This window comes from Microcaecilia unicolor, chromosome 7 (assembly GCF_901765095.1).
Source record: "Microcaecilia unicolor chromosome 7, aMicUni1.1, whole genome shotgun sequence".
Lineage (NCBI taxonomy): Eukaryota > Metazoa > Chordata > Amphibia > Gymnophiona > Siphonopidae > Microcaecilia > Microcaecilia unicolor.
The window spans coordinates 307010450-307034670 of NC_044037.1; the positions used below are offsets into that span (position 1 = coordinate 307010450).

At 45.4% G+C, this 24221-nt stretch overlaps 1 long non-coding RNA gene across 1 annotated transcript in view; it reads left to right on the forward strand.

Moving 5' to 3' along the window:
- The first annotated feature begins 7435 nt into the window (after nt 1-7435).
- Nucleotides 7436-24221, forward strand: part of LOC115474451 — a 93402-nt gene continuing 76616 nt past the window's right edge. Inside the window, exon 1 of the long non-coding RNA XR_003942860.1 lies at nt 7436-7536. This is a non-coding gene — a long non-coding RNA (uncharacterized LOC115474451). The remainder of the gene's footprint in view (nt 7537-24221) is intronic.

A 24221-nucleotide genomic window follows, 5' to 3' on the forward strand; every position in this document is an offset into this window, starting at 1 on the left:
GCTTCTGAGGATCCATTCCTTCTGCACGGGATTCCTTTATGCATATCCCACGCATGTTTGAATTCCGTTACCGTTTTCATCTCCACCACCTCCCGGGGGAGGGCATTCCAAGCATCCACCACCCTCTCCGTGAAAAAATACTTCCTGACATCTTTCCTGAGTCTGCCCCCCTTCAATCTCATTTCATGTCCTCTCAGGAGACAAGTTTTCAGCTAGTTGGGCGCAGCCCCTCTGGGAGCAAGTTCTGAAATTTAGGAATTACTCCCGTTAAAGGTCGCTGGTGGGTGTCACAACGCTTGATTCCCTTTGATGTTAGGTAAAGGGCCCATTTTGTCTGAGGGGGAAATCATCAGTAGAGTTTAAAATTTGGCCCTATAGGGGAGACTCGTTGCCAGTGGTGGGGCAGAACCTCTCATCTGCAGTTAACTGTGAGTAAACGCGGTTATTCCAATAAAGGACGTTTTCAGAGAGATTAGTCTTCAGGTGTCAACTGGTGTGCCAATGTTATACAGCAGTAACAAGTCCTAGAGGCCTGCGTGTATGCAGGTCCCTGGAACACTTTTAGTGGGTACCGCAGTGCACTTCAGGCAGGCAGACCCAGGCCCATCCCCCTCCCACCTGTAACACTTGTGCTGGTAAATGGGAGGCCTCCAAAACCCACTGTACCCACATGTAGGTGCCCCCTTCACCCCTAAGAGCTATGGTAGTGTTGTACATTTGTGGGTAGTGGGTTTTGGGGGAGGGGGGTTGGGAGCTCAGCACCCGTGGTAAGGGAGTTATGCATGTGGGAGCTTTTTCTGAAGTCCACCGCACTGACCTAGGGTGCCCAGTTGGTGTCCTGGCATATCAGGGGGGGCCAGTGTACTACGAATCCTGGCCCCTCCCATGACCAAATGGCTCGGATTAGGACGTTTTTGAGCTGGGTGTTTTTAGTTTCCATTATCGCGAAAAAAAACAAACGCCCAGCTCAAAAACGTCCATTTTTTTGAAAATACGGTTCGGGCCGCCCCTTCACGGATCCGTTCTCGGAGATAAACGCTCATGGAGATAGGCTTTTGCATTCGATTATGCCCCTCATTGTTGACTATCTTTTGGAAGTGGGATGCAGTCATGTCTCTTGCAACGCTCGATCATGCTGCAGCATTTTGAATTGGAGCCAGTGCAAATTCTTTGTGGTTTGAGCAATACACAAATAAAAAAGTTTCCATAAGTGAATATGGGAAATGAAACCAATGGAAAATGTGGGCTGATAGATAAGATTTAAGTGATATGGGTGTGTGTGGTATGATGTGTAGCATGTGAGTGATGGGTGTCTTCAGTGTGTGTGTGTGTGTACAAGTGTGAAGTAACTAGTAACATAGTAGATGATGGCAGAAAAAGACCTGCATGGTCCATCCAGTCTGCCCAACAAGATAAACTCATATGTGCTACTCTTTGTGTATACCTTACCTTGATTTGTACCTGTCCTCTTCAGGGTACAGACCGTATAAGTCTGCCCAGCACTATCCCCGCCTCCCGCCACCGGCTGTGCCACCCAATCTCAGCTAAGCTCCTTAGGATCTATTCCTTCTGAACAGGACTCCCTTATGTTTATCCCATGCGTGCTTGAATTCTGTTATCGTTTTCATTTCCACCACCTCCCGCGGGAGGGCATTTCAAGCATCCACTACTCTCTCCGTGAAAAAATACTTCCGGACATTTTTCTTGAGTCTGCCCCCCTTCAATCTCATTTCATGTCCTCTCGTTCTACCTCCTTCGCATCTCTGGAAAAGGTTCATTTGCGGATTAATACTTTTCAAATATTTGACCGTCTGTATCATATCACCCCTGTTTCTCCTTTCTTCCAGAGTATAAGTGTTCAGGTCATCAAGTCTCTCCTCATACGTCTTGTAACGCAAATCCCTTACCATTCTCGTAGCTTTTCTTTGCACCGCTTCAATTCTTTTTACATCCTTCGCAACGTACGGCCTCCAAAACTGAACACAATACTCCAGATTGGGCCTCACCAACGACTTATACAGGGGCATCAACACCCCCTTTCTTCTGCTTGTCACACCTCTCTCTATACAGCCTAACAACCTTCTGGCTACGGCCACCGCCTTGTCACACTGTTTCGTCACCTTCAGATCCTCAGATACTATCACCCCAAGATCCCTCTCCCCGTCCGTGCCTATCAGACTCTCCCCACCTAACACATACGTCTCCTGAGGATTTTTATTCCCTAAGTGCATCACTTTGCATTTCTTCATGTTGAATTTTAATTGCCAAACCTTAGACCATTCTTCTAGCTTCCTCAGATCCTTTTTCATGTTTTCCACTCCCTCCCGGGTGTCCACTCTATTACAGATCTTAGTATCATCCGCAAATAGGCAAACTTTACCTTCTAACCCTTCGGCAATGTCACTCACAAATATATTGAACAGAATTGGTCCCAGGACCGATCCTTCAAGTGAAGTCTGTCAGTGAATGTATGTTTGCATTTCAAGTATGGGTGTGTATGAAGTATAACGTGAGTGCAGTGTATTTGTAGTGTTTGTGTAAGTGTTGAGTTTACTGTGTCTGTGTGTTGAGATGTTCACTGTCAATGAACACCCACAGTGTTTCCATCTTTTCCTGTCCTGGAAAAATGACTAATTACACATTATCTATCGATATTCAGGGCTAATTAAAGATTTTCATCAGAAGTGCATTGTGCCGCTTGGCTTTTTGCAGAGAGCAAGAGGTTAGAGGCAACAGGTCTCTGAGATGGACAGTGGAAGGGGCTGTTATACAGCTGTCATTTCTTCAGGTTCTCAGATATGGGGCTGTAAGGATCTATCTTCCCCTGGACCCAGTCAGTAGTGCTCAGTAAAGGTCACTGGAGGGTGTGGATTGGTCTGTAATATTCAGTATGGGGGGGGGATAGAGGGTGTGGATTGGTCTGTAATATTCAGTACGGGGGGTAGAGGGTGTGGATTGGTCTGTAATATTCAGTACTGGAGGGTAGAGGGTGTGGATTGGTCTGTAATATTCAGTATGGGGAGGTGGAGGGTGTGGATTGGTCTGTAATATTCAGTACAGGGGGGTAGAGGGTGTGGATTGGTCTGTAATATTCAGTACGGGGGGTGGAGGGGTGGATTGGTCTGTAATATTCAGTACTGGAGGGTGGAGGGTGTGGATTGGTCTGTAATATTCAGTACGGGGGAGGGGGTGGAGGGTGTGGATTGGTCTGTAATATTCAGTACTGGAGGGTAGAGGGTGTGGATTGGTGTGTAATATTCAGTATTGGGGGTGGAGGGTGTGGATTGGTCTGTAATATTCAGTACGGGGGAGGGGTGGAGGGTGTGGATTGATCAGTAATATTCAATATTGGGGGCAGAGGGTCTTTGTTAAACTGTACAGCGCTGCGTAACCCTAGTAGCGCTCTAGAAATGTTAAGTAGTAGTAGTAGTGGATTGGACAGTGATGTTTAGGGTTAAGGTTAGGATCTCACAGGGTCACCGTTTGCTAAGGCGTCTGCAGCTCTGGAGCTTCTAATCCTTCCCTTTCTATTCAGATCTGTGAGGGTTAATTTATAATCCAATGTATTTAGAAGCAGAGAATCTTTGCAGAATGACGCAGGGGCTGAGTAATGCTGGTACCTGCCCAGAGCTCTGGGACTCCAGTGTACAAATGGAAGGAGAGAGCTCGCAGCTCCCCGCATGCATTGATCGCTGGCTGAGGCTAAGGTACTGCTTAAACAGTCATTGATTTCTGGTGACTGAGATGTGCTGTGGAACATTGATTTAACACAGCTGCAGACACAGCGCCACTAATCAGATTAAAGTGTTTAGCAGAAATGGGACTCGCTCCTTTTTTCTTGTAAAAACACCAAAAACATTAGGGGAGGGAGAGAGGTGGTGAGTACAGCGAGGCCTCTTCTGTGGGAGGATTCAGTGCTGTGACTGCTGCAGCCCACACATAGAACAGGGGCTACTGAACTGCAGGGCGAGAATGCCTTCTCCTAATCCAACATGAAAAAGGGCATTTTAGAGACTGTCACATTCTCAGTTAAGAAGGAGAGACAGATGAAGCATTCAGTCAAGAGAGAGAGAGAGAGAGAGAGAGAGAGTAACATATAGTACCATAGTACCATAGACGGCAGATAAAGACCTGAACGGTCCATCCAGTCTGCCCATTCTCAGTAACCACTAACTCCTCCTTTTCCTAAGTGATGCCACGTGTCTGTCCCACACCTTCTTAAACTCTGACACAGTCTTCGTCTCCACAACCTCCACCGGGAGGCCATTCCACGCATCCACCGCCCTTTCTGTGAAAGAGTATTTTCTTAGATTCCTCCTAAGTCTATTTCCTCTTAACTTCATCGTATGCACCCTCTTTCCAGAGTTTTCCTTCTTTTGAAAAAGTCTTGCCTCCTCTATATTGACGCCACTGAGGTATTTGAACGTCTCTATCGTATCCGCTTTCTCTCGCCTCTCTTCCAGCGTATACATGTTGAGGTTCATAAACCTGTCCCCATATGTTTTATGACGGAGACAGCTTACTATTTTTGTAGTCACCCTCTGGACCAACTTAATCTGTCTTTCTGTAGGTGTGGTCTCCAGAATTGCGCGCAGTACTGTAGATGGGGCCTCACCAAAGACTTATACAAGGGCACTATCACCTCTTTTTTCCTGCTGGTCATCCGTCTCCTTATGCACCCAAGAATCTTTCTGGCTTTCTCCATCACCTTTTCTACCTGTTTGGCCATCTTAAGGTCATCAGACACAATCACCCCCAAGTCCCGCTCTTCTTTTTTACACAGAAGCTCTTCACCCCCTATACTGTACCGTTCCCTTGAATTGTTGTACCCCAAGTGCATGACACTGCATTTCTTAGCATTAAATCTTTGTCGCCAATTTTCGGACCATTCTTCAAGCTTTACTAGATCCTTCTTCATACCTTCTACATCCTCTGGGGTGGCCACCCTATTACAGAGTTTGGTATCATCCACAAAGAGATAAACCTTACCAGACAGTCCTTCTGCAATATCACTCTCAAAGATGTTAAAAAGAGCTGGCCTGAGGACTGAACCCTGCGGCCCTTTCCTCAGAGCATGCTCCATTTACCACTACCCTCTGTCTCCTTCCATTTAACCAGTGACCACCGGAACTTCAGGAAATCACTAAAAACCAACCTCTTCAAAAAGGCCTACCCCAATGACCCTACGTAAACCTCTTCACCCAGAAACACAGCATGCCTAATGATCGTACTGGGCAACACACAATCTTCATCCCTTCTGACCCTCCACATATACCTCATTTGATCACTATACAACCTTGTATTTGCTATCAACCGACTGGGCAAACGCCTTGACGGTACTATGTAAGCCACATTGAGCCTGCAAATAGGTGGGAAAATGTGGGATACAAATGTAACAAATAAATAAATAAATACCGAGGACATTCAGTTTATTTATCAGTCACATGTGCGGGACCATGTCAATGACTTTGCTAAAATCCAGGTACACCACATCTAGCACCCGTCCCATGTCTATTACTACTACTACTACTACTATTTAGCATTTCTATAGCGCTACAAGGCGTACGCAGCGCTGCACAAACATAGAAGAAAGACAGCCCCTGCTCAAAGAGCTTACAATCTAATTGACAAAAATAAAGTAAGCAAATCAAATCAATTATTGTGTACAGGAAGGAGGAGAGGAGGGTAGGTGGAGGCGAGTGGTTACAAATGGTTATGAGTCAAAAGCAATGTTAAAGAGGTGGGCTTTCAGTCTAGATTTAAAGGTGGCCAAGGATGGGGCAAGACGTAGGGGCTCAGGAAGTTTATTCCAGGCGTAGGGTGCAGCGAGACAGAAGGCTTGAAGTCTGGAGTTGGCAGTAGTGGAGAAGGGAACAGATAAGAAGGATTTATCCATGGAGCGGAGTGCACGGGAAGGGGTGTAGGGAAGGACAAGTGTGGAGAGATACTGGGGAGCAGCAGAGTGAGTACATTTATAGGTTAGTAGAAGAAGTTTGAACAGGATGTGAAAACGGATAGGGAGCCAGTGAAGCGACTTGAGGAGAGGGGTAGTATGAGTAAAGCGACCCTGGCGGAAGACGAGATGGGCAGCAGAGTTTTGAACCGACTGGAGAGGGGAGAGGTGACTAAGTGGGAGGCCAGCAAGAAGCAGATTGCAGTAGTCTAAACGAGAGGTGACAAGGGTGTGGATGAAGGTTTTGGTAGAGTGCTCGGAAAGAAAGGGGCGGATTTTATGGATGTTGTAAAGAAAGAAACGACAACTCTTGGCGATCTGCTGGATATGAGCAGAGAAGGAGAGAGAAGAGTCAAAGATGACCCCAAGGTTTCAAGCTGAGGAGACAGGGAGAATGAGAGAGCCATCAACAGAAATAGAAAACGGGGGGAGCGGGGAGGTGGGTTTGGGGGGGGAAATGAGAAGCTCGGTTTTGGTCATGTTTAATTTCAGGTGACGTTGAGACATCCAGACAGCAATGTCAGACAAGCATGCTGAAACTTTGGTTTGGATGCAAGGTGAGATATCAGGGGTAGAAAGGTAGATTTGGGAGTCATCAGCATAGAGATGGTAGGAAAAGCCATGGGATGAGATTAATGAACCAAGGGAAGAAGTGTAGATAGAAAAGAGGAGGGGACCAAGAACAGAACCCTGAGGTACGCCGACAGGCAGAGGGATAGATGTAGAAGAGGGTCCACCAGAGTGAACACTAAAGGTGCGGAGGGAGAGGTAGGAAGAGAACCAGGAAAGGACAGAGCCCTGGAATCCAAGTGAGGACAGGGTATCGAGGAGTATGCTGTGATCGACAGTGTCAAAAGCAGCGGAAAGATCAAGAAGAATGAGGATGGAATATTGACCTCTGGATTTAGCCAGTAATAGGTCATTGGAGACTTTAGTAAGCGCAGTTTCGGTTGAGTGGAGTGGGCAAAAACCAGATTGTAGTGGGTAAAGAATAGCATGTGAGGAGAGAAAATCAAGGCAGCGGTGGTGAACCAGTCAAAGAAATCAATCAGATTTGTCTGACCTGACCTGCCTCTAGTGAAGCCATGCTGCCTTGGGTCCTGCTTTCCATTTGATTTGAGAAACCTCATGATCCTCCACTTTAGAAGCGTTTCCATTAGTTTATTCACCACCGAGGTCAGACTGACAGGTCTGTAATTCCCAACACCTCCTTCTGCTCTTGTCCGGAGGGACTGCAGCCGCCCTTCTCCAGTCCTCCTATGCTACTCTATATTCTAAGAAAGCATTGAAGAGGTCAGATAGCGGAGCAACCAGAGCTTCTCCAAGTTCCTTGAGTACCCTTGGATGTATTCCATCAGACTCCATCACTTTGTCTACTTTTAGTTTAGCCAGCTCCTCCTGAACAGAGTCTTCTGAAAAAAGGTCCCGGTCTGCCATACACCCATCCCTGTTAGCATTTGTTTTCTGTGTTTTCTCCAGGAGTAGTCCCAGAGGACTGGAGAAGTGCAGATATGGTCCCTCTCCAAAAAAGTGAAAGTAAGAAGGAAGCCGAGAACTACAGGCCGTTAAGTCTGACTTCTGTGGTAAGTAAATTAATGGAAATGCTTTTAAAACAAAGAATAGTAAGGTTTTTTTAATCCATGAACGCAGAACAGAAGTCATTCATTAAGCAGTTCAGCTTTATCCTTATCAGCTTCTACATATTCCTCCCCTCAGTTTTGAGTTTCACAATGCTATTATGGCACTTCCTCCTGTCATTTATATATCTGAAAAATGTCTTGTCCCCCTATTTTACTATATCAGCTATCTTTTCTTCCATTTACCTCTTTGCATTCCTGACAGCTTTACCAGATTCTCTTAGCTTTCGCAGGTATTTTTGCCTGTTGTATTCTAGCATAAAGGTTTGCCACCTTTTAAAATCGCTCCTTACAGTTTTGCCCACTGCTGTTCTTCCTTCAGCTGTTCCCATCCAGCTAACTCTTTCCTGAGAAATTCCCCCATCTCGGCAAGTTTAGTTCTTTTGAAATCTAGGACCTTCAGTCTTGAATAAGCTCTCTCCTCCTCTGTCTTAATATTGAACTACACCATTCGGTGAACAATAGATGCCAAATGATCTCCCACCGTAACATCAGAAACATTCTCCCTATTTGTGAGCACCAGATCTAGGATAGGTCCATCCCACGTCAGTTCTGTTACCCACTGTTGAGCACTTTCCTACTGTACTCAACCAAAGGAGAAGAATTGACACAGATCATCTCCTTCAGTTGGCTTCTTCAGCTTAAGTCACACTGAGCTTAACTGGGCAGTATTGCTGACTATCCCACATAATCCAAGCAGTGCCATGGTGGTCCGAAGCGGAGTTATGCAGGCGCCAACAATATTCAGTACCAGCGCTTGCATACCTTAACTGCGTAAAATGAAGTCCAGTCTTTGCCCGGCTAGATATGCAGGTACCAACACTGAACCCACACAAGTTCCAGGTTTGCCAAAGACCCAGATTTCAATACCTGGCACTAAATATCTGGATATAAACTAACTGTCGGGAGTTAGTGTTTAAAAAATGCCAAGCATCGCCAAATGAATATTGACCCAAGTGACTCTCCCTACAATGCTCAGTCAAAAGTCTCTCTCCAGTGACCTGCCAATAGAGAGAGAAAGAGAGAGGGATTGAAATAGACAGTCTTCCTTTCACAGGTGAAAGCATGCATAGTTGGGTGTGGCTTTTGGGAACACTTTACAACACAGATTTGTAGAAGGATGGGTTTTCCAGGGGAAGGGGTTCTAACTGGAGTGTGAGGGGTATGTGTGTGTGAGTGGGTGTGTTTGTGGGAGGTGTATAGGTTTGTGTGGCTAAAGAAGTGTGTGGGTTGTGGCTTTTTGTGGGTGGGGCAGGGGTGTGGTTGTATGTGTTAGTGACTTGTGGAGTCATATAGGGTATGACACTGGAGGTGTATGGGGATTGATACTGTGTGTGTGGTGTGCGTCTGAACCACGGATATGTACGTGAGGGTACATAAATAAGTAGGTGTATGTGTGGTGCTATTGTGGGTGTAGGATGGGAGAAAGAGGATGGTTTTTTTTTGTTTGTTACATTTGTACCCTGCGCTTTCCCACTCATGCCAGGGTCAATGCGGCTTACATGGGGCAATGGAGGGTTAAGTGACTTGCCCAGAGTCACAAGGAGCTGCCTGTGCCTGAAGTGGGAATCCAACTCAGTTCCTCAGGACCAAAGTCCACCATCCTAACCACTAGGCCACTCCTCCACTGTTGCTACTATTTGAGATTCTACATGGAATGTTGCCAATAGCAACATTCCATGTAGAAGTCGTCCCTTGCAGATCACCAATGTGGCCGCGCAGGCTTCTACATGGAATGTTGCTAGTGGAATAGCAACATTCCATGTAGAATCTCCAATAGTAGCAACAGAATCTCAATAGTAGCAACATTCCATGTAGAATCTCCAATAGTATCTATTTTATTTTTGTTACATTTGTACCCTGCGCTTTCCCACTCATGCCAGGGTCAATGTGGCTTACATGGGGCAATGGAGGGTTAAGTGACTTGGCCAGAGTCACAAGGAGCTGCCTGTGCCTGAAGTGGGAATCGAACTCAATTCTTCAGTTCCCCAGGACCAAAGTCCACCACCCTAACCACTAGGCCACTCCTCCTGGATACATCTAGTAGCATTATAGAAATAGCAGTGGTAGGTGTGAGGGGATAATATATGTGTGAAGCATTTGTGGATGAGTATGTTTGTTTTGCAGGACTAGGAGTGTAGAGTTTGTGTGTGTGTAGTTTTGAAAGTGTGAGAAAGGTGACTTTCAAGGTGCTTCTTGGTGTCATCCATCACCAGTTACTTTGGGGAAGGGGAAGGAAAGGGAGGGGAGCTCTTGCAATAGAGCAGTGGCCAACATTGTACAGCTCTAGCATTTTCTCAGAGAACGCAACAGAGGTGGTTTTGGAGGTTCAGTTCTCTTAAAACAGTGAGTGATGGGCAATTGCAGTCTCTACCTTCCAGTATGGATGCGGTGGATGAGAGGAAGCAATCTGCTGCGTTGCAAAATAATTCCAAGTCAGTCAGCCAAGCAGATACACTGACAAAAAACATCTTCCCTGAGTGCCCACCGAAGCAAGAAAGAGGAAGGGAGGGAAAGACAGAGAAGCTGGTAAAATACTCAGGAAAGCAAAGATTCAAATAGATGAAAACAGCTAACATAGTAACATAGTAGATGACAGCAGAAAAAGACCTGCACGGTCTATCCAGTCTGCCCAACAAGATAAACTCATATTTGCTGCTTTTTGTGTATACCCTACTTTGATTTGTACCTGTGCTCTTCAGGGCACAGACCGTATAAGTCTGCCCAGCGCTATCCCTGCCTCCCAACCTCCAGTCCCACCTCCCAACCACCAGCTCTGGCACAGACCGTATAAGTCTGCCCAGCACTATCCCCACCTTCCAACCACCAGCCCCGCCTCCCAACCACCAGCTCTGGCACAGACCGTACAAGTCTGCCCAGCACTATCCCTGCCTCCCAACCACCAGCCCCGCCTCCCGATCTCAACTAAGCTCCTGAGGATCCATTCATTCGGCACAGGATTCCTTTATGCTTATCCCACGCATGTTTGAATTCCGTTACCGTTTTCATTTCCACCACCTCCCGCGGGAGGGCATTCCAAGCATCCACTACTCTCTCCATGAAAAAATACTTCCTGACATTTTTCTTGAGTCTGCCCCCCTTCAATCTCATTTCATGTCCTCTCGTTCTACCATCTTCCCATCTCCGGAAAAGGTTCATTTGCAGATTAATACTTTTCAAATATTTGAACGTCTGTATCATATCACCCCTGTTTCTCCTTTCCTCCAGAGTATACATGTTTAGTTCAGCAAGTCTGTCCTCATACGTCTTGTATGGTAAAATTGTTTCTTTAGATATGTTAGTTATAGGAGGAAGTGGAAAAGTGCCATTGTGAGACTCAAGGGTTCAGGGGAGGAATATGCAGAAGCTGATAAGGATAAGGCAAAATTGCTTAACAAGTATTTCTGTTCTGTGTTCATGGATGAAGGGCTGTGCTGGGATTGCAGAAGACAAACACAAATTGAAATGGATGTGTGGTAGATTCTGTGTTCGTTAGGAGCTGGCTAAACTAAAAGTGGACAAAGCAGTGGGGCCAGATGGCATACATCCAAGGGTACTAAAGGAACTTAGGGAAGTTCTAGCAGCTCCACTGGTTGACCTTTTCAATGCTTCCGTCGAGTCAGGAGTGGTCCCAGAGGACTGGAGAAGGGCAGATATGGTTCCTCTCCAAAAAACGTGAAAGTAAGAAGGAGACTGGGAACTACAGACTGGTAAGTAAATTAATGGAAACGTTTTTAAAACAGAGAATAGTAAAGTTTTTAGAATCCAATGGATTACAGGACCCGAGGCAATGTGGATGGGGCATAATCGAAAGGGGCGCCCAAGTTTTCCTGAGGACATCCTCGCAGGACATCCTGGCGAAGGGGCAGGAAAACCCGTATTATCAAACAAGATGGGTGTCCATCTTTCGTTTCAATAATACGGTCGGGGACGCCCAAATCCTGAAATTTAGGTCGGCCCTAGAGATGGTCATCCTTAGACTTGGTCGTTTCTGATTTTCAGCGATAATGGAAACTAAGGATGCCCATCTCAGAAACGACCAAATGCAAGCCCTTTGGTCATAGGAGGAGCCAGCATTCGTAGTGCACTGGTCCCCCTTACATGCCAGGACACCAACTGGGCACCCTAGGGGGCACTGCAGTGGACTTCAGAAAATGCTCCCAGGTGCATAGCTCCCTTACCTTATGTGCTGAGCCCCCCAAAACCCACTCCTCACAACTGTACACCACTACCATAGCCCTAATGGGTGAAGGGGGACACCTAGATGTGGGTACAGTGGGTTTCTGGTAGGTTATGAAGGGTTCACATTTACCACCACAAGTGTAACAGGTAGGGGGGGTGGGCCTGGGTCCACCTGCCTGAAGTGCACTGCACCCACTAAAACTGCTCCAGGGACCTGCATACTGCTGTTATGGAGCTGGGTATGACATTTGAGGCTGACATAGAGGCTGGCAAAAAATATTAAAACATTTTTCTTGAGGGTGGGAGGGGGTTAGTGACCACTGGGGGAGTAAGGGGAGGTCATCCATGATTCTCTCCGGTGGTCATCTGGTCAGTTCGGACACCTTTTTGTGGCTTGGTCGTAAGAAAAAAAGGACCAGGTAAAGTCGTCCAAATGTTCGTCAGGGACGCCCTTTTTTTCCATTATGTATAGAGGACGCCCATGTGTTAGGCACACCCAAGTCCCGCCTTCGCTACACCTCTAGCATGCCCCTGGGAACTTTGGTCGTCCCCGAGATGGAAAGCAGTTGGGGATGCCCAAAATCGGCTTTCCATTATATCAATTTGGGCGACCCTGTGAGAAGGATGCCCATCTTGCAATTTGTGTTGAAAGATGGGCGTCCTTCTCTTTCGAAAATAAGCCTGATAGTTTCACAACAGGCAGGTCTTGTCAGAGAAATCTGATTAATTTCTTTGACTGAGTGACAGAGAGTTGGATACAAGGACAGGACTAGATGTGATGTAGTTAGATTTTAGCAAAGCCTTTGACACGGTTCCACATAGATGACTGATAAATAAACTGAGTGCCCTCAGTATAGGTCATAAACTGACTGACTGGGTTAGGAACTGGTTGAGTGGAAGGCAACAAAGGGTAGTGGTAAATGCAGCTCATTCTGAGGAAAAGGATGTTACAAGTGGTGTGCCACAAGGTTCAATTCTTGGGCTGATTCTTTTTAACATTTATGAAAGCGATATTGCTGAAGGGCTCTCTGGTAAGGTTTGAAAAATGTGCAATAGGGTTGACATCTCAGGTGATTCGGATAATATGACAACGGATCTAGAAAAGCGTGACGAATGGTCTAGCATTTATCAGCTAAGATTTAATGCTAAAAAAAAGTTGGGTAATTCATTTGGTCTGCAAAAACCAAAGTGAGAGGTACAGTATAGGAGATGAAGTACTTTTTGTGAACAAAAGAAGAGTGGGACTTGGGGGTGATCATACTGGACAATCTTAAGGTTTCTAAGCAGGTTGAAAAGGTGATGGAAAAAGCCAGAAGGATGCTTGAATTCATAGGGAGAGGAATGATCAGTAGGAAAAAGAAGGTGATGATGCCCCTGTATAAGACTCTGGATGGATCTCATTTAGAATATTGTGTTCACTTCTGGAGACACAGTCACAGAAGAGAGGGTAAAAACAGTATACAAGCAAAAACAGAAAAAAGCAACACTGGGCCTTCAGGATAGAGATCACGGTCATCCTTTAATCTGAAAATGACCCGGCACGGGCCGTGTTTCGGCGTACAAACGCCTGCCTGAGGGATCAGAAGGGTTCTTATGTGTATAATATGGAATAATGGAAATGAATCACGAAGTTAGGGCATATTGCCGACTACGTTGTGATTGTCTGTTTGATCAAACAGAATGCCGTCTGTGAAAAAAAAAAACGCCAAAATTGTGGCCAATCCAGGTCACAAGTATCTGGTAGAATCCAGGCTACTAGAAAACTTAGTAGTATTAGGTGTTGGATTAAGTATGGGATCATCTATGTTTATCCACCAGGAGAGTAGAGAGTCACTGAGAGAAAACAAGCAGTAATGACAAAGAACAGTGGTTCACTTCAAGGAAGGGATTCTACTAGCAGTGTATTTTTACAGATTTTTCTAAATTATATTGCAGAAGGGCTGTTGGGAAAGGTTTGCTTCTTAGTAGATGATATGAGGGATCTAGCAAAGCTTGAGGAATAATCTAAAGATTATGTGCTAAAAAATGGTCAGGTTATGCTATGCATTTGAACTGCAAAAGCCCAAAGAAGCAAAACAGTGTAGGGGTAAAATACTCCATCCACAAATGAAGACCGGGATCTCAGGGTGATCATATCTGAGAATCTTAAGGTGGCCAAACAAGTGAAAAGGTGATGGTAACAGCCAGAAGTACGCTTGAGTACGTAGAGAGGGGGAATGATCAGCAGGAAAGCCCACCTTCCACACTTGTATATAAGTCTCTGGTGAGACCTCATTTCAAGTACTGTGTAATTCTGGAAAATGCACCTTCAAACAGGATACAGTTGATCCAGAGAATGATTACTGAAATTGTCGGAGGCCTTAGTCATAAATCACATGGTAAGATCTCATTATGTATACTTTGGAAGAAAAGAGGGAGTGGAAAGATTGTGCTGGAGACATTAAAATATATCTGCGGCATACAGTAAATATACACACTTTCCAAAAATACTAGGACTAGGGGGCATGCGATGAAACTACAGTGTAGTAAATTTAAAACAAATCAGAGAAAAGGTTTCTTCACCCAACGCATAATTAAACTCTGTAATTCATTGCCGGAGAACATGATGAAGGCGGTTAGCTTGGCAGAGTTTAAAAAGGGGTTAGTTTAAAAAGGGCTACTGCTTTCGACTCCTAACCATGACTCTCTTACTCAACACCCTCACTTATCACCCCTACCACTGCAATTTCCCCACCCCTAGCTGTCTGTTCGTCTGTCCAATTTAGATTGTAAGCTCTGTTGAGCAGGGACTGTCTTTTCATGTTAATTTGTACAGCGCTGTGTAAGTCTAGTAGCGCTATAGAAATGTTTAATAGTAGTAGTAGTAGTGGTTAGACGGTTTCCTAAAGGACAAGTCCATAAACCGCTACTAAATGGGAAAAATCCACAATCCCAGGAATAACATGTATAGAATGTTTGTACGTTTGGGAAGTTTGCCAGGTGCCCTTGGCCTGGATTGGCCGCTGTCATGGACAGGATGCTGGGCTCGATGGACCCTTGGTCTTTTCCCAGTGTGGTATTATTTATGTACTTAATCAAAAGGAAGCTCTGGAACTAGGGGACATAGGATGAGGGTGAAAGAGGACAGACTCAGGAGTAACCTGAGGAAATGCTTCTTCATGGAAAGGGTGGTGGATGATTGCCTTGGCCTCACAATGGAGGTGGTGAAGAAAAGAACTATGTCTGAATTCAAGAGGGTGTGGTATAGGCACTAGGGATCTCTAAGGGAGAGGAAGGGACTGAAGAGCTTAGTAGTTGGTATGGATGGGCAGACTGCATAGTCCATATCTGTCTTTATCTGCTATCATTTTCTGTGATTTGGAAAAGTAGCAATACCCTGCAAGCAGTCGGGCCTCTATGGCTGGCAGCTGGGACGTGTCCATGCACAATGGATAGGAATAGCAGGGCAGGCTGGATGAGTGGAAGGTTGCCATGAGCTTGTATTTAAAAAGCCAAAGAGAAATTAATATATCCCAGATACATATTCTGCTGAGGATCTAGATAAAGCTTTCCAAATAACTTTATTCAGATAAACGTAAATTCAGCTATATGTGCAGATCAACTTGTCTGCCCAAATTTAGCCAGATAGCACTCTGAACGTATTCAGATCCAGTCTAAAACTCACTTTCAGAGAATTATTTACATTACAGTGCATTGTTGCTTTGTGCGCACGTATGGTTTGAAAAAAAAATTGCGTGAACCGTGAAAGGCGATGCATTGTTCCTATAGGAAATACAGGGTTAGGTACCTGACAATCTCTGGTTTTGTGAAAAAGCAAAAAGTGAAGCATTGCTCCTATGAGAAATACAGGGCTAGGTTTCCGCTTGCATTCTTGTAAGGCAATTAAAAATGAAAAAAAAACCCTAAATACTGAACCAAATACTGTATACTGAATACAAATTATTTATGTGCAGTAACATTACAGCAGTTACAGTACTAAAAGAAACATGAACAGAAAATAGTGCAGGAAGATAAAACATCATTACACATGAACAACTGCAGGAGAGGGAGAGGTTTGTGCCTCCTGCACAGTAGGAGACAATGAAGATGTGGACACTGGCAGGTTGACTTCAGGACAGCTTTGCATCTCCTGCAAAGTAGGAGAAAATGAAACTGGTGAAGCTGACAGATCAACCGCTGGAGTCTGGCTCTCATGACTTGCTGACCGGAAGAACTGTGTCAGTCTTGTCTGCTTAGCTTTCCTTCTCAAGTCCATAAGCATCTCAGGCTAAGGGGCAAATGCAGAGTTTGCAAGATGGTTTTCTAGCATGGGATCATTTTCCTCCATTTCGCTGAACATCCATAGTTTTTTCCACCCCCTCCCCCACACGTCATCCATAGTTTTTTTTTCCAGCCCCTCCATACCCACACACCATTCATAGTATTTTCCAAACCCCCCCTGCACCGACACACCATCCATAGTTTTTCCAGCCCCCCTTCCCCCATACTCACACACCATCCAGTCTTTTTCACAGCCACTGTCCGCCACACGCTCACCAGGGAGCTAGGGTTTGCATCAGAAATACCTCTTTGGGGCAGGAAAGAACCTTTTCATACCCACTGCTGCTGATCTGGTACCGTTGCTTCTTGCAAATGGCTGCCATGACCTCCTGAAGTCACTGCGGCTATTTTGAAGAAGTGAAACATTAACCAGAGAACAGCGGGCAGGAAAGAGTGGGATTTTTTTCCTGCCCCCAAAGATGCCACTAGACCACCAGAGAGTGTTAAAGAGCAGGACTTGGGGGTGATTGTGTCTGACGACCTTAAAGCTTTCAAACAGGTAGAAAAAGCAACGGCCAAAGCCAGAAGGATGCTTGGGTGCATAAAGAGAGGCATGACCAGCAGGAAAAAGGAGGTGATAGTGCCGTTGTATAAGTCTCTGGTGAGGCCTCATTTGGAGTTCTGCGTGCAGTTCTGGAGACCGCACCTACGGAAAGATATAAACAGGATGGAGTTGGTTCAGAGGGCGGCTATGAAATTAGTAAGCGGTCTTGAATGCAAAAATTACAGGGACAGGTTTAGGTACCTCAACATGTATATGCTGGAAGAGAGGAGGGAGAGAGGAGACATGATAGAAACATTTAAATATCTCAAGGGCATCTATGTACAGGAAGAGAGCCTTTTTCAAACGAAGGAGAGCTCTGGAATGAGGGGGCATATGACAAAGTTAAGAGGGAATAGGCTTAGGAGTAACCCAAGGAAGTATTATTTCACAGAAAGGCTGGTGGAGGCATGGAATGGCCTCCCGGTGGAGGTGGTGGAGTCGAGGACTGTTCCAGAATTTCAAAAGGCATGGGATAAGCATGTGGGATCGCTTAGGAACAGGAAGAATCAGGGGTTACAGAGGACGGGCAGACTGGATGGGTCATATGGCCTTTGTCTGCCGTCATATTTCTATGTTTCTATTCCACCAATGCCTAAGAGCCAACCTCATCAGTGATGTCACAATGGCTCAATTGTCCTATTCTTGGCTTACTTTCCCCCCTTACTGTGTTTCAGTCTCTGGCAACCAGAGCTGATATTGTGATGTCATAATGCCTCATTCCACCAATGCCCAAGAGCCAACCTCATCAGTGATGTCACAATGGCTCAATTGTCCTATTCTTGGCTTACTTTCCCCACTTAGTGTGAAGAGTTTCAGTCTCTGGTAACCAGAGCTCATATTGTGATGTCATAATGGAAATAGGCTTAGGAGTAATCTAAGGAAGTATTATTTCACAGAAAGGGTGGTGGAGGTGTAGAATGGCCTCCCGGTGGAGGTGGTGGAGTCGAGGACTATGTCATGGGATAAGCATGTGGGATCGCTTAGGAACAGGAAGAATTAGGGGTTACAGAGGATGGGCAGACTGGATGGGTCATATGGCCTTTATCTGCCGTCATGTTTCTATGTTAAGTTAGGCACTGGGAGGACCCTACAAGACTCAGGGAGGCCAGCCAGCCAGCCTTTACTGCGGCTTTGCTGCAGACTAAAGGGGCTCAATTCTGTGCTTAAAGAGTGAATCATGCACGGCTGGGGAATTCTGTGGAAACTCTGCACTGCACAGTCATGCAGAATTCAGGCAGGCAGTGGCGTTCCGACCCTACCTGACACCCGGGGCGGATCGCCGATGCGCCCCCCCCCCCCCGGGTGCAGTGCGACCCCCCCCCCCCCGGCGAAATGACACCTCTTCCCTCCCCCCCCGGCGAAATGATACCCCCCATGGGTGCACGCCGCTGGGGGGGGGGGTGCCGTGGCGCGCGCCTGTTGCCCTGTTTCAGTCCGATTTTGCAATTCGCATGTGTTCACTGCTCCCTCTGAGTCTGCCCCGGATGTTCCGGGGCAGACTCAGAGGGAGCAGTGAACACATGCGAATTGCGAAATCGGACTGAAACAGGGCCACAGGCGCGCGCCGTGGCAACCCCCAGCGGCATGCACCCGGGGCGGACCGCCCCCCCTTGGTACGCCACTGCTGGCAGGAGTATATTTTGTGTCATCTCCCATGATGATACTGGGGGGGGGAGGGGGAGAGGGAATCCCTGAACCCCCAAACAAAATGAAAATTCCCCCAAATGACATGAAATGGACATTTTCTGGCTGTGCATCGCTATGGAATAGATGATGAGGGAAAGCATGTAGATAGCTGGGTGGCTGGTGGACATGAGGATCATCTGGTCACTTGCCTGCCTGCTGCGAAGGTGGCGGACTTCACATGTCACCTAGATTATCTGGCTGTCCTGGTACATGTGGGTACCAATGACATTGGAAAATGTGGGAGGGAGGTTCTGGAAGCCAAATTTAGGTTCTTAGGTAGAAACCTAAATTCCAGATCCTCCAGGGTAGCATTTTTAGAAATGATCCCCAGGACCAAAGAGGCAAGCAGAGCTTTTAAGTCTTAATGCGTGGTTGAGACAATGGTGTAGGGATGGGGATTTAGAATTTTTAGGAACTGGGCAACACTCTGGGAAAGGAGGAGCCTATTCCGAAAGGATGGACTCCACCTTAACCAGGATGGAACCGGGCTGCTGGTGCTAACATTTGAAAAGGAGATAGAGCAGCTTTTAAACTAAGATTGGGGGAGGGGTAGCCGACAGTCATCGAGGGGCGCATGGTTTGGCATGGAGTATCCTTGAAGGATAGTATTGTAAAAGGACATATATGGAATCCCAATAGAGGCTTCAACAATGGAGAAAGAAAGCCGGGAGTGTTTAAGGGGAGAGCAGAGTAAAGGATGCACATTATCCCCATCAAGTTATAAGCAGTTCGTAGATGCAAGGAAAAAGCATAATTTGGAGTGTCTGTATACAAATGCTAGAAGCCTAAAAAATAAGATGGGAGAGTTAGAATATATAGCACTAAATGATGAGGTAGGTATAATGGGCATCTCAGAGATTTGGTGGAAGGAGGACAATCAATGGGACACAGTATTGTCATGGTAGAAATTATATCGGAATGAGAGAGGGGAGGTTGCACTATAAAGAATTGAGTTAAAATAAACATTCTATAGCAGCATGGAATCCTTTGAATCAGTGGCATAGCTACAGGTGGGCCTGGGTGGGCTGTGGCCCACCCAATTTGGACTCAGGCCCACCCAAAATTGTGGCAGTCTTGCTGTGGAAATCCCCAAACCTCACCAGCTAAAGGTTTCCTCCTCCTCAGGCAGCCAATGCTCTTCCAAATGACAGCTGGCACCGCACACTGGCCCCTCTCCACATTTCACCCGTGTGGAAGCACTGAGCACATACAGACTCCTGACAGGGGTGTCAGCTCAAGTTAAGTGCCTGCCAGCTGCTGTTTGGAAGAGCATTGGCTGCCCGAGGAGGAGGAAATCTTCAGCTGTGCAGTTTGGGGATCCCCACCAGCTAAGGTATTTAATATTTTGTGTTTGAAGGTAGGGCGAGAGGCAGAATGCAGAGAACAGAGCGGAAGGGGGCCAGAAGGGGCTGAATTCTGTGCCCATCCATTTTGGGCTCAGGCCCACCCAAAATTGACTGTCTGGCTACACCCCTGCTTTGAATAGAAATTCCATGTGTGGAGGGAAAGAGTATATTTGGAGGGCTGTACTACCGTCCACCAGGACAGAATGAACAGACAGATGAAGAAATGTTTACAGAAATTAGGAAAGTTGGCAAATTGGGCAAAATTATAATAATGGTTGATTTCAGTTAGCCCAGTATTGATTGGATAAATGTTACATCATGGAGCGCTAGGGAAATAAAAGATGTAATAAAAGACTGCTTTTTTTTTAAAATTTATATTTTGCTCACACCTTTTTCAGTAGTAGCTCAAGGTGAGTTACATTCAGGTACTCTGGATATTTCTCTGTCCCAGGAGGGCTCATAATCTAAGTTTGTACCTGAGGCAATGGAGGGTTAAGTCTTGGAGCAACTGATCCAGTAACTGACAAGATGGGGAGCTATTTTAGATCTAGTCCTTAGTGGAATGTAGGGCATGGTACAAGAGGTAATGATAGGGTCTGCTGGGAAACAGTTATCATAACATGATCAAATCTGAGCTAATATCTCTAGTGTAGTCACTAAGGAAATCTACTGGAGCAGCATTTAATTTTTGAAAGGGCGACTATGATAAAATGAGAAAAATGGTTAAAAAGAAGTAATGTTCGGCTGCAAAGGTTAGGACTTCAAAGCAGGCATGGATGCTGTTTAAAAATGCCATCTTGGAAGCCCAGACCAGATGCATTCCACATATGTACAAAGGTAGAAAGAAGAGCAGGTGACAGCCAGCATGGTTAAAAGGTGTAGTGAAAGAGTCTATTAGAGCCAAAAAAACATCCTTCAAAGAATGGAAAAAGAACCAGAAGGAAGAAAATAAGAAGCAACATAAGAACTGGCAAGTTAGATGCAAAACATTGATACAGAAGGCTAAAAGAGAATATGAAGAGAAACTTGCTGCAGTAACAACTTTTTCAGGTACATCAGAAGCAGAAAACCTGTGAGGGAATCTGTGGGACCGTTAGATCATGAAGGAGCAAAAAGGGCACTCAGAGTGGACATGGCCATAGTAAAGAGACTGAATTAATTCTTTGCTTTAGGAACTGAAAGAAATTTCAGTGAACCTGGAAGACGTATTGAGCCAAATCGACAAATTAAAGAATATTAAATCACTTGGACTAGATGACATGCATATTAGGATACTGAAAGAACTTAAACAAGAAATTGTTGATCTGCTGTTGGTGATTTGTAACCTGTCATTAAAATCGTCTGTAGTACCTAAAGATTGGAAAGTGGCCATTGTAACACCGATTTTTTAAAAAGGGTTCCAGGGGTGATCTGGGAAATTACAGACTAGAAAGCCTGATGTCAGTGCCAGGCAAAATAATGGAAACTATTATAAAGAATAAAATTACAGAACACATAGACAAACATGGTTTAATGGAGGCCGTATCTTGCGAAGGATGTTAAAAAAATGGAAGCGGTGCAAAGAAAAGCTACAAGGATGGTATGGGATTTACGTTCCAAGACGTATGAAGAGAGGCTTGCTGACCTGAACATGTACACCCTGGAGGAAAGGAGGAACAGGGGTGATATGATACAGACGTTCATATATTTGAAAGGTATTAATCCGCAAACGAATCTTTTCCGGAGATGGGAAGGCGGTAGAACGAGAGGACATGAAATGAGATTGAAGGGGGGCAGACTCAGGAAAGATGTCAGGAAGTATTTTTTCACAGAGAGGGTGGTAGACGCTTGGAATGCCCTCCCGTGGGAGATGGTGGAGATGAAAACGGTAACAGAGTTCAAACATGCGTGGGGTATGGATAGAGGAATCCTGTGCAGAAGGAATGGATCCTCAGAAGCTTAGCTGAAATTGGGTGGCGGAGCAGTTGGGGGGAAGAGGGGGTGGTGGTTGGGAGGCGAGGATAGGGGAGGGCAGACTTATACGGTCTGTACCAGAGCCGGTGATGGGAGGCGGGACTGGTGGTTGGGAGGCGGGAAATACTGCTGGGCAGACTTATATGGTCTGTGCCCTGAAAAGGACAGGTACAAATTCAAGGTAAGGTATACACATATGAGTTTGTCATGGGCAGACTGGATGGACCATGCAGGTCTTTTTCTGCCGTCATCTACTATGTTACTATGTTAGAGTCAGCATGGATTCGGCCAAGAGAAGTCTTGCCTCACCAATTTGCTTCATTTCTTTAAAGGCAAGAGTAAATATTTCGATAAAGGTGAACTGGTTGATGTAGTGTATCTAGATTTTCAGAAAGCTTTTGACAAAGTTCCTCAGGAGAGACTCCTGAGAAAATAGAGTCATGATATAGGAGGCAGTGTTGTTTTTTGGATTAGGATTTGGCTATTGGACAGAAAACAGAGGGTAGGCTTAAATAGCTATTTTTCTCAATGAAAGAGGGTGAATAGTGGAGTGGTGTAGGGATCTGTACTGGCAGCGATGGTATATAACATTTATAAATTATCTGGAAATTGGAATGACGAATGAGGTGGTTACATTTACAGATGACACAAAACTATTCAAAGTTGTTAAAACGCATAAGGACTCTGAAAAATTACAGAAAGACCTTAGGAAATTGGAAGACTGGGCATCCAAGTGGCAGATGAAATTTAAAGCAAAATGATGCACATTGGAAAGAATAATCCAAATCATAATTTGATGCTAGGCTCCACCTTAGGAGTCAGCACCCAAGAAAAAAAATCTAGGTATCATTTTAGACAATATGCTGAAATCTTCTGCCCAGTGTGCAGCGGTGGAGAAAAAAAAAGCAAACAGGATGCTAAGAATTATTAGGAATGGGTTGGCATACAAGACCAAGAATGTTATAATGCCTCTGTATCTCTCCATAGTTCAACCTCACCATGAGTATTGCATTCAGTTCTGGTCGCCGTATCTCAAAAATGATATAGCGGAATTAGAAAAGCTTCAAAGAAGAGCGACCAAAATGATAAAGAGAATGGAACTCCTCTCTTATGAGGAAAGACTAAAGACGTTAGTGCTCATCAGCTTGGAAAAGAGACAGCTGAGGGGAGATATGATTGAGGTCTACAAAATCCTGAGTGGTGTAGAACGAGTAGAAGTGAATAGATTTTTTATTCTTTCAAAAAGTACAAAGATTAGGGGACGCTCAATGAAGTTACATGGAAATACTTTTAAGACAAACAGGAGGAAAACTTGTTTTTTTCACTCAAAGTATAGTTAAGCTCTGGAACTGATTTCCAGAGGATATAGTAACAGTGGTTAGCGTATCGGGGTTTAAAATAAATTTGGACAGGCTCCTGGAGTAGAGGTTCATAGTGTGTTATTGAGATGGGCGTTGGGAAGCAACTGCTTGCCCTGAGGTTGGTAGCATGGAATGTTGCTACTATTTGGGTTTCTGCCAGGATTCTTGTGACCTGGATTCACCACTGTTGGAAGCAGGTTACTGGGCTAGAAGGACCATTGGTCTGACCCAGTATGAATATTCTTATGTTCTTATGTTACGTGAGAACATCGGAATCATGGCAGAAAGCCTGGAAGCTTGGATGAATTTTCAGTTATGGTCCTCCTATTTTTGCAGACATATTCATGGACTGAAAAGCTTTCCTTTCCTGTAATTCCTCTCAAACTGAGATGGAAGTCTAATATTTATATGGCTGTAGGACAAATTGGTAAGGCAGCTTTGCAAAGAAGTGTCACAGTTTGTTCCTTCTGCTCTCTTAAGTGTGAAAATGAAATATTTTCATTGAGTCCACTGAGAAAAGCTTGCATAAATTGTTTTGTACAATGAAGTAGCTGACAGGGTTGTTTTGGGGGTGTTGTTTGGGAACTCCCTGGTGGCTTTGATTTGTACAGGCAAACCATGGTTTCTCTGTTTGTCATGCTCCAGGTCCTGTTTTAAAAGCGCACAGAGATCCGAAATGGTTTCCTTATTAAATCTTTATCTAGTGAAGACGTACCCGTCTGATAAGTCAAACTAATTAACTTTGAGCTTGTAGACTTTCTGCTGCTATCTCCTTCACCTGTGCTGCCTTTGCAGCTGATTCCGGCTCCTGACTACAACAAAGTAACTTCCACTGTGCAGGTTTTGCCTGTAAGGAATGTTGCAGACAACCATGGGGTTAGACACTAAGGATGTGCAACCCGGGTCTCGCCATTACCAGAACCAGTTCAGCTCTTTCCACACCAACCCAGGTCACAGGGATAAATCTCTCTACTTTCACTACACCACACTCTTGCTCACTCTGCACTCTCCGTTCAGCTTAGTCCTCTCGGTTCGAGCTTGGGAGTGGGTAAATGATCCAGGATTGGGAAATTAAGTGGGGCTTCCGTAAAGTGTCTCACCAGTTCAGGAGCAAGCGTCCTCACTCCAGGGGCGTACCCAGACACCCAATTTTGGGTGGGCCTGGGCCCAAGATGGGTGGGCAGAAGAACCTCGCCCCGTCCCACACGTGATTTGGTCTCTCCTTCTCTCGCCTGCATG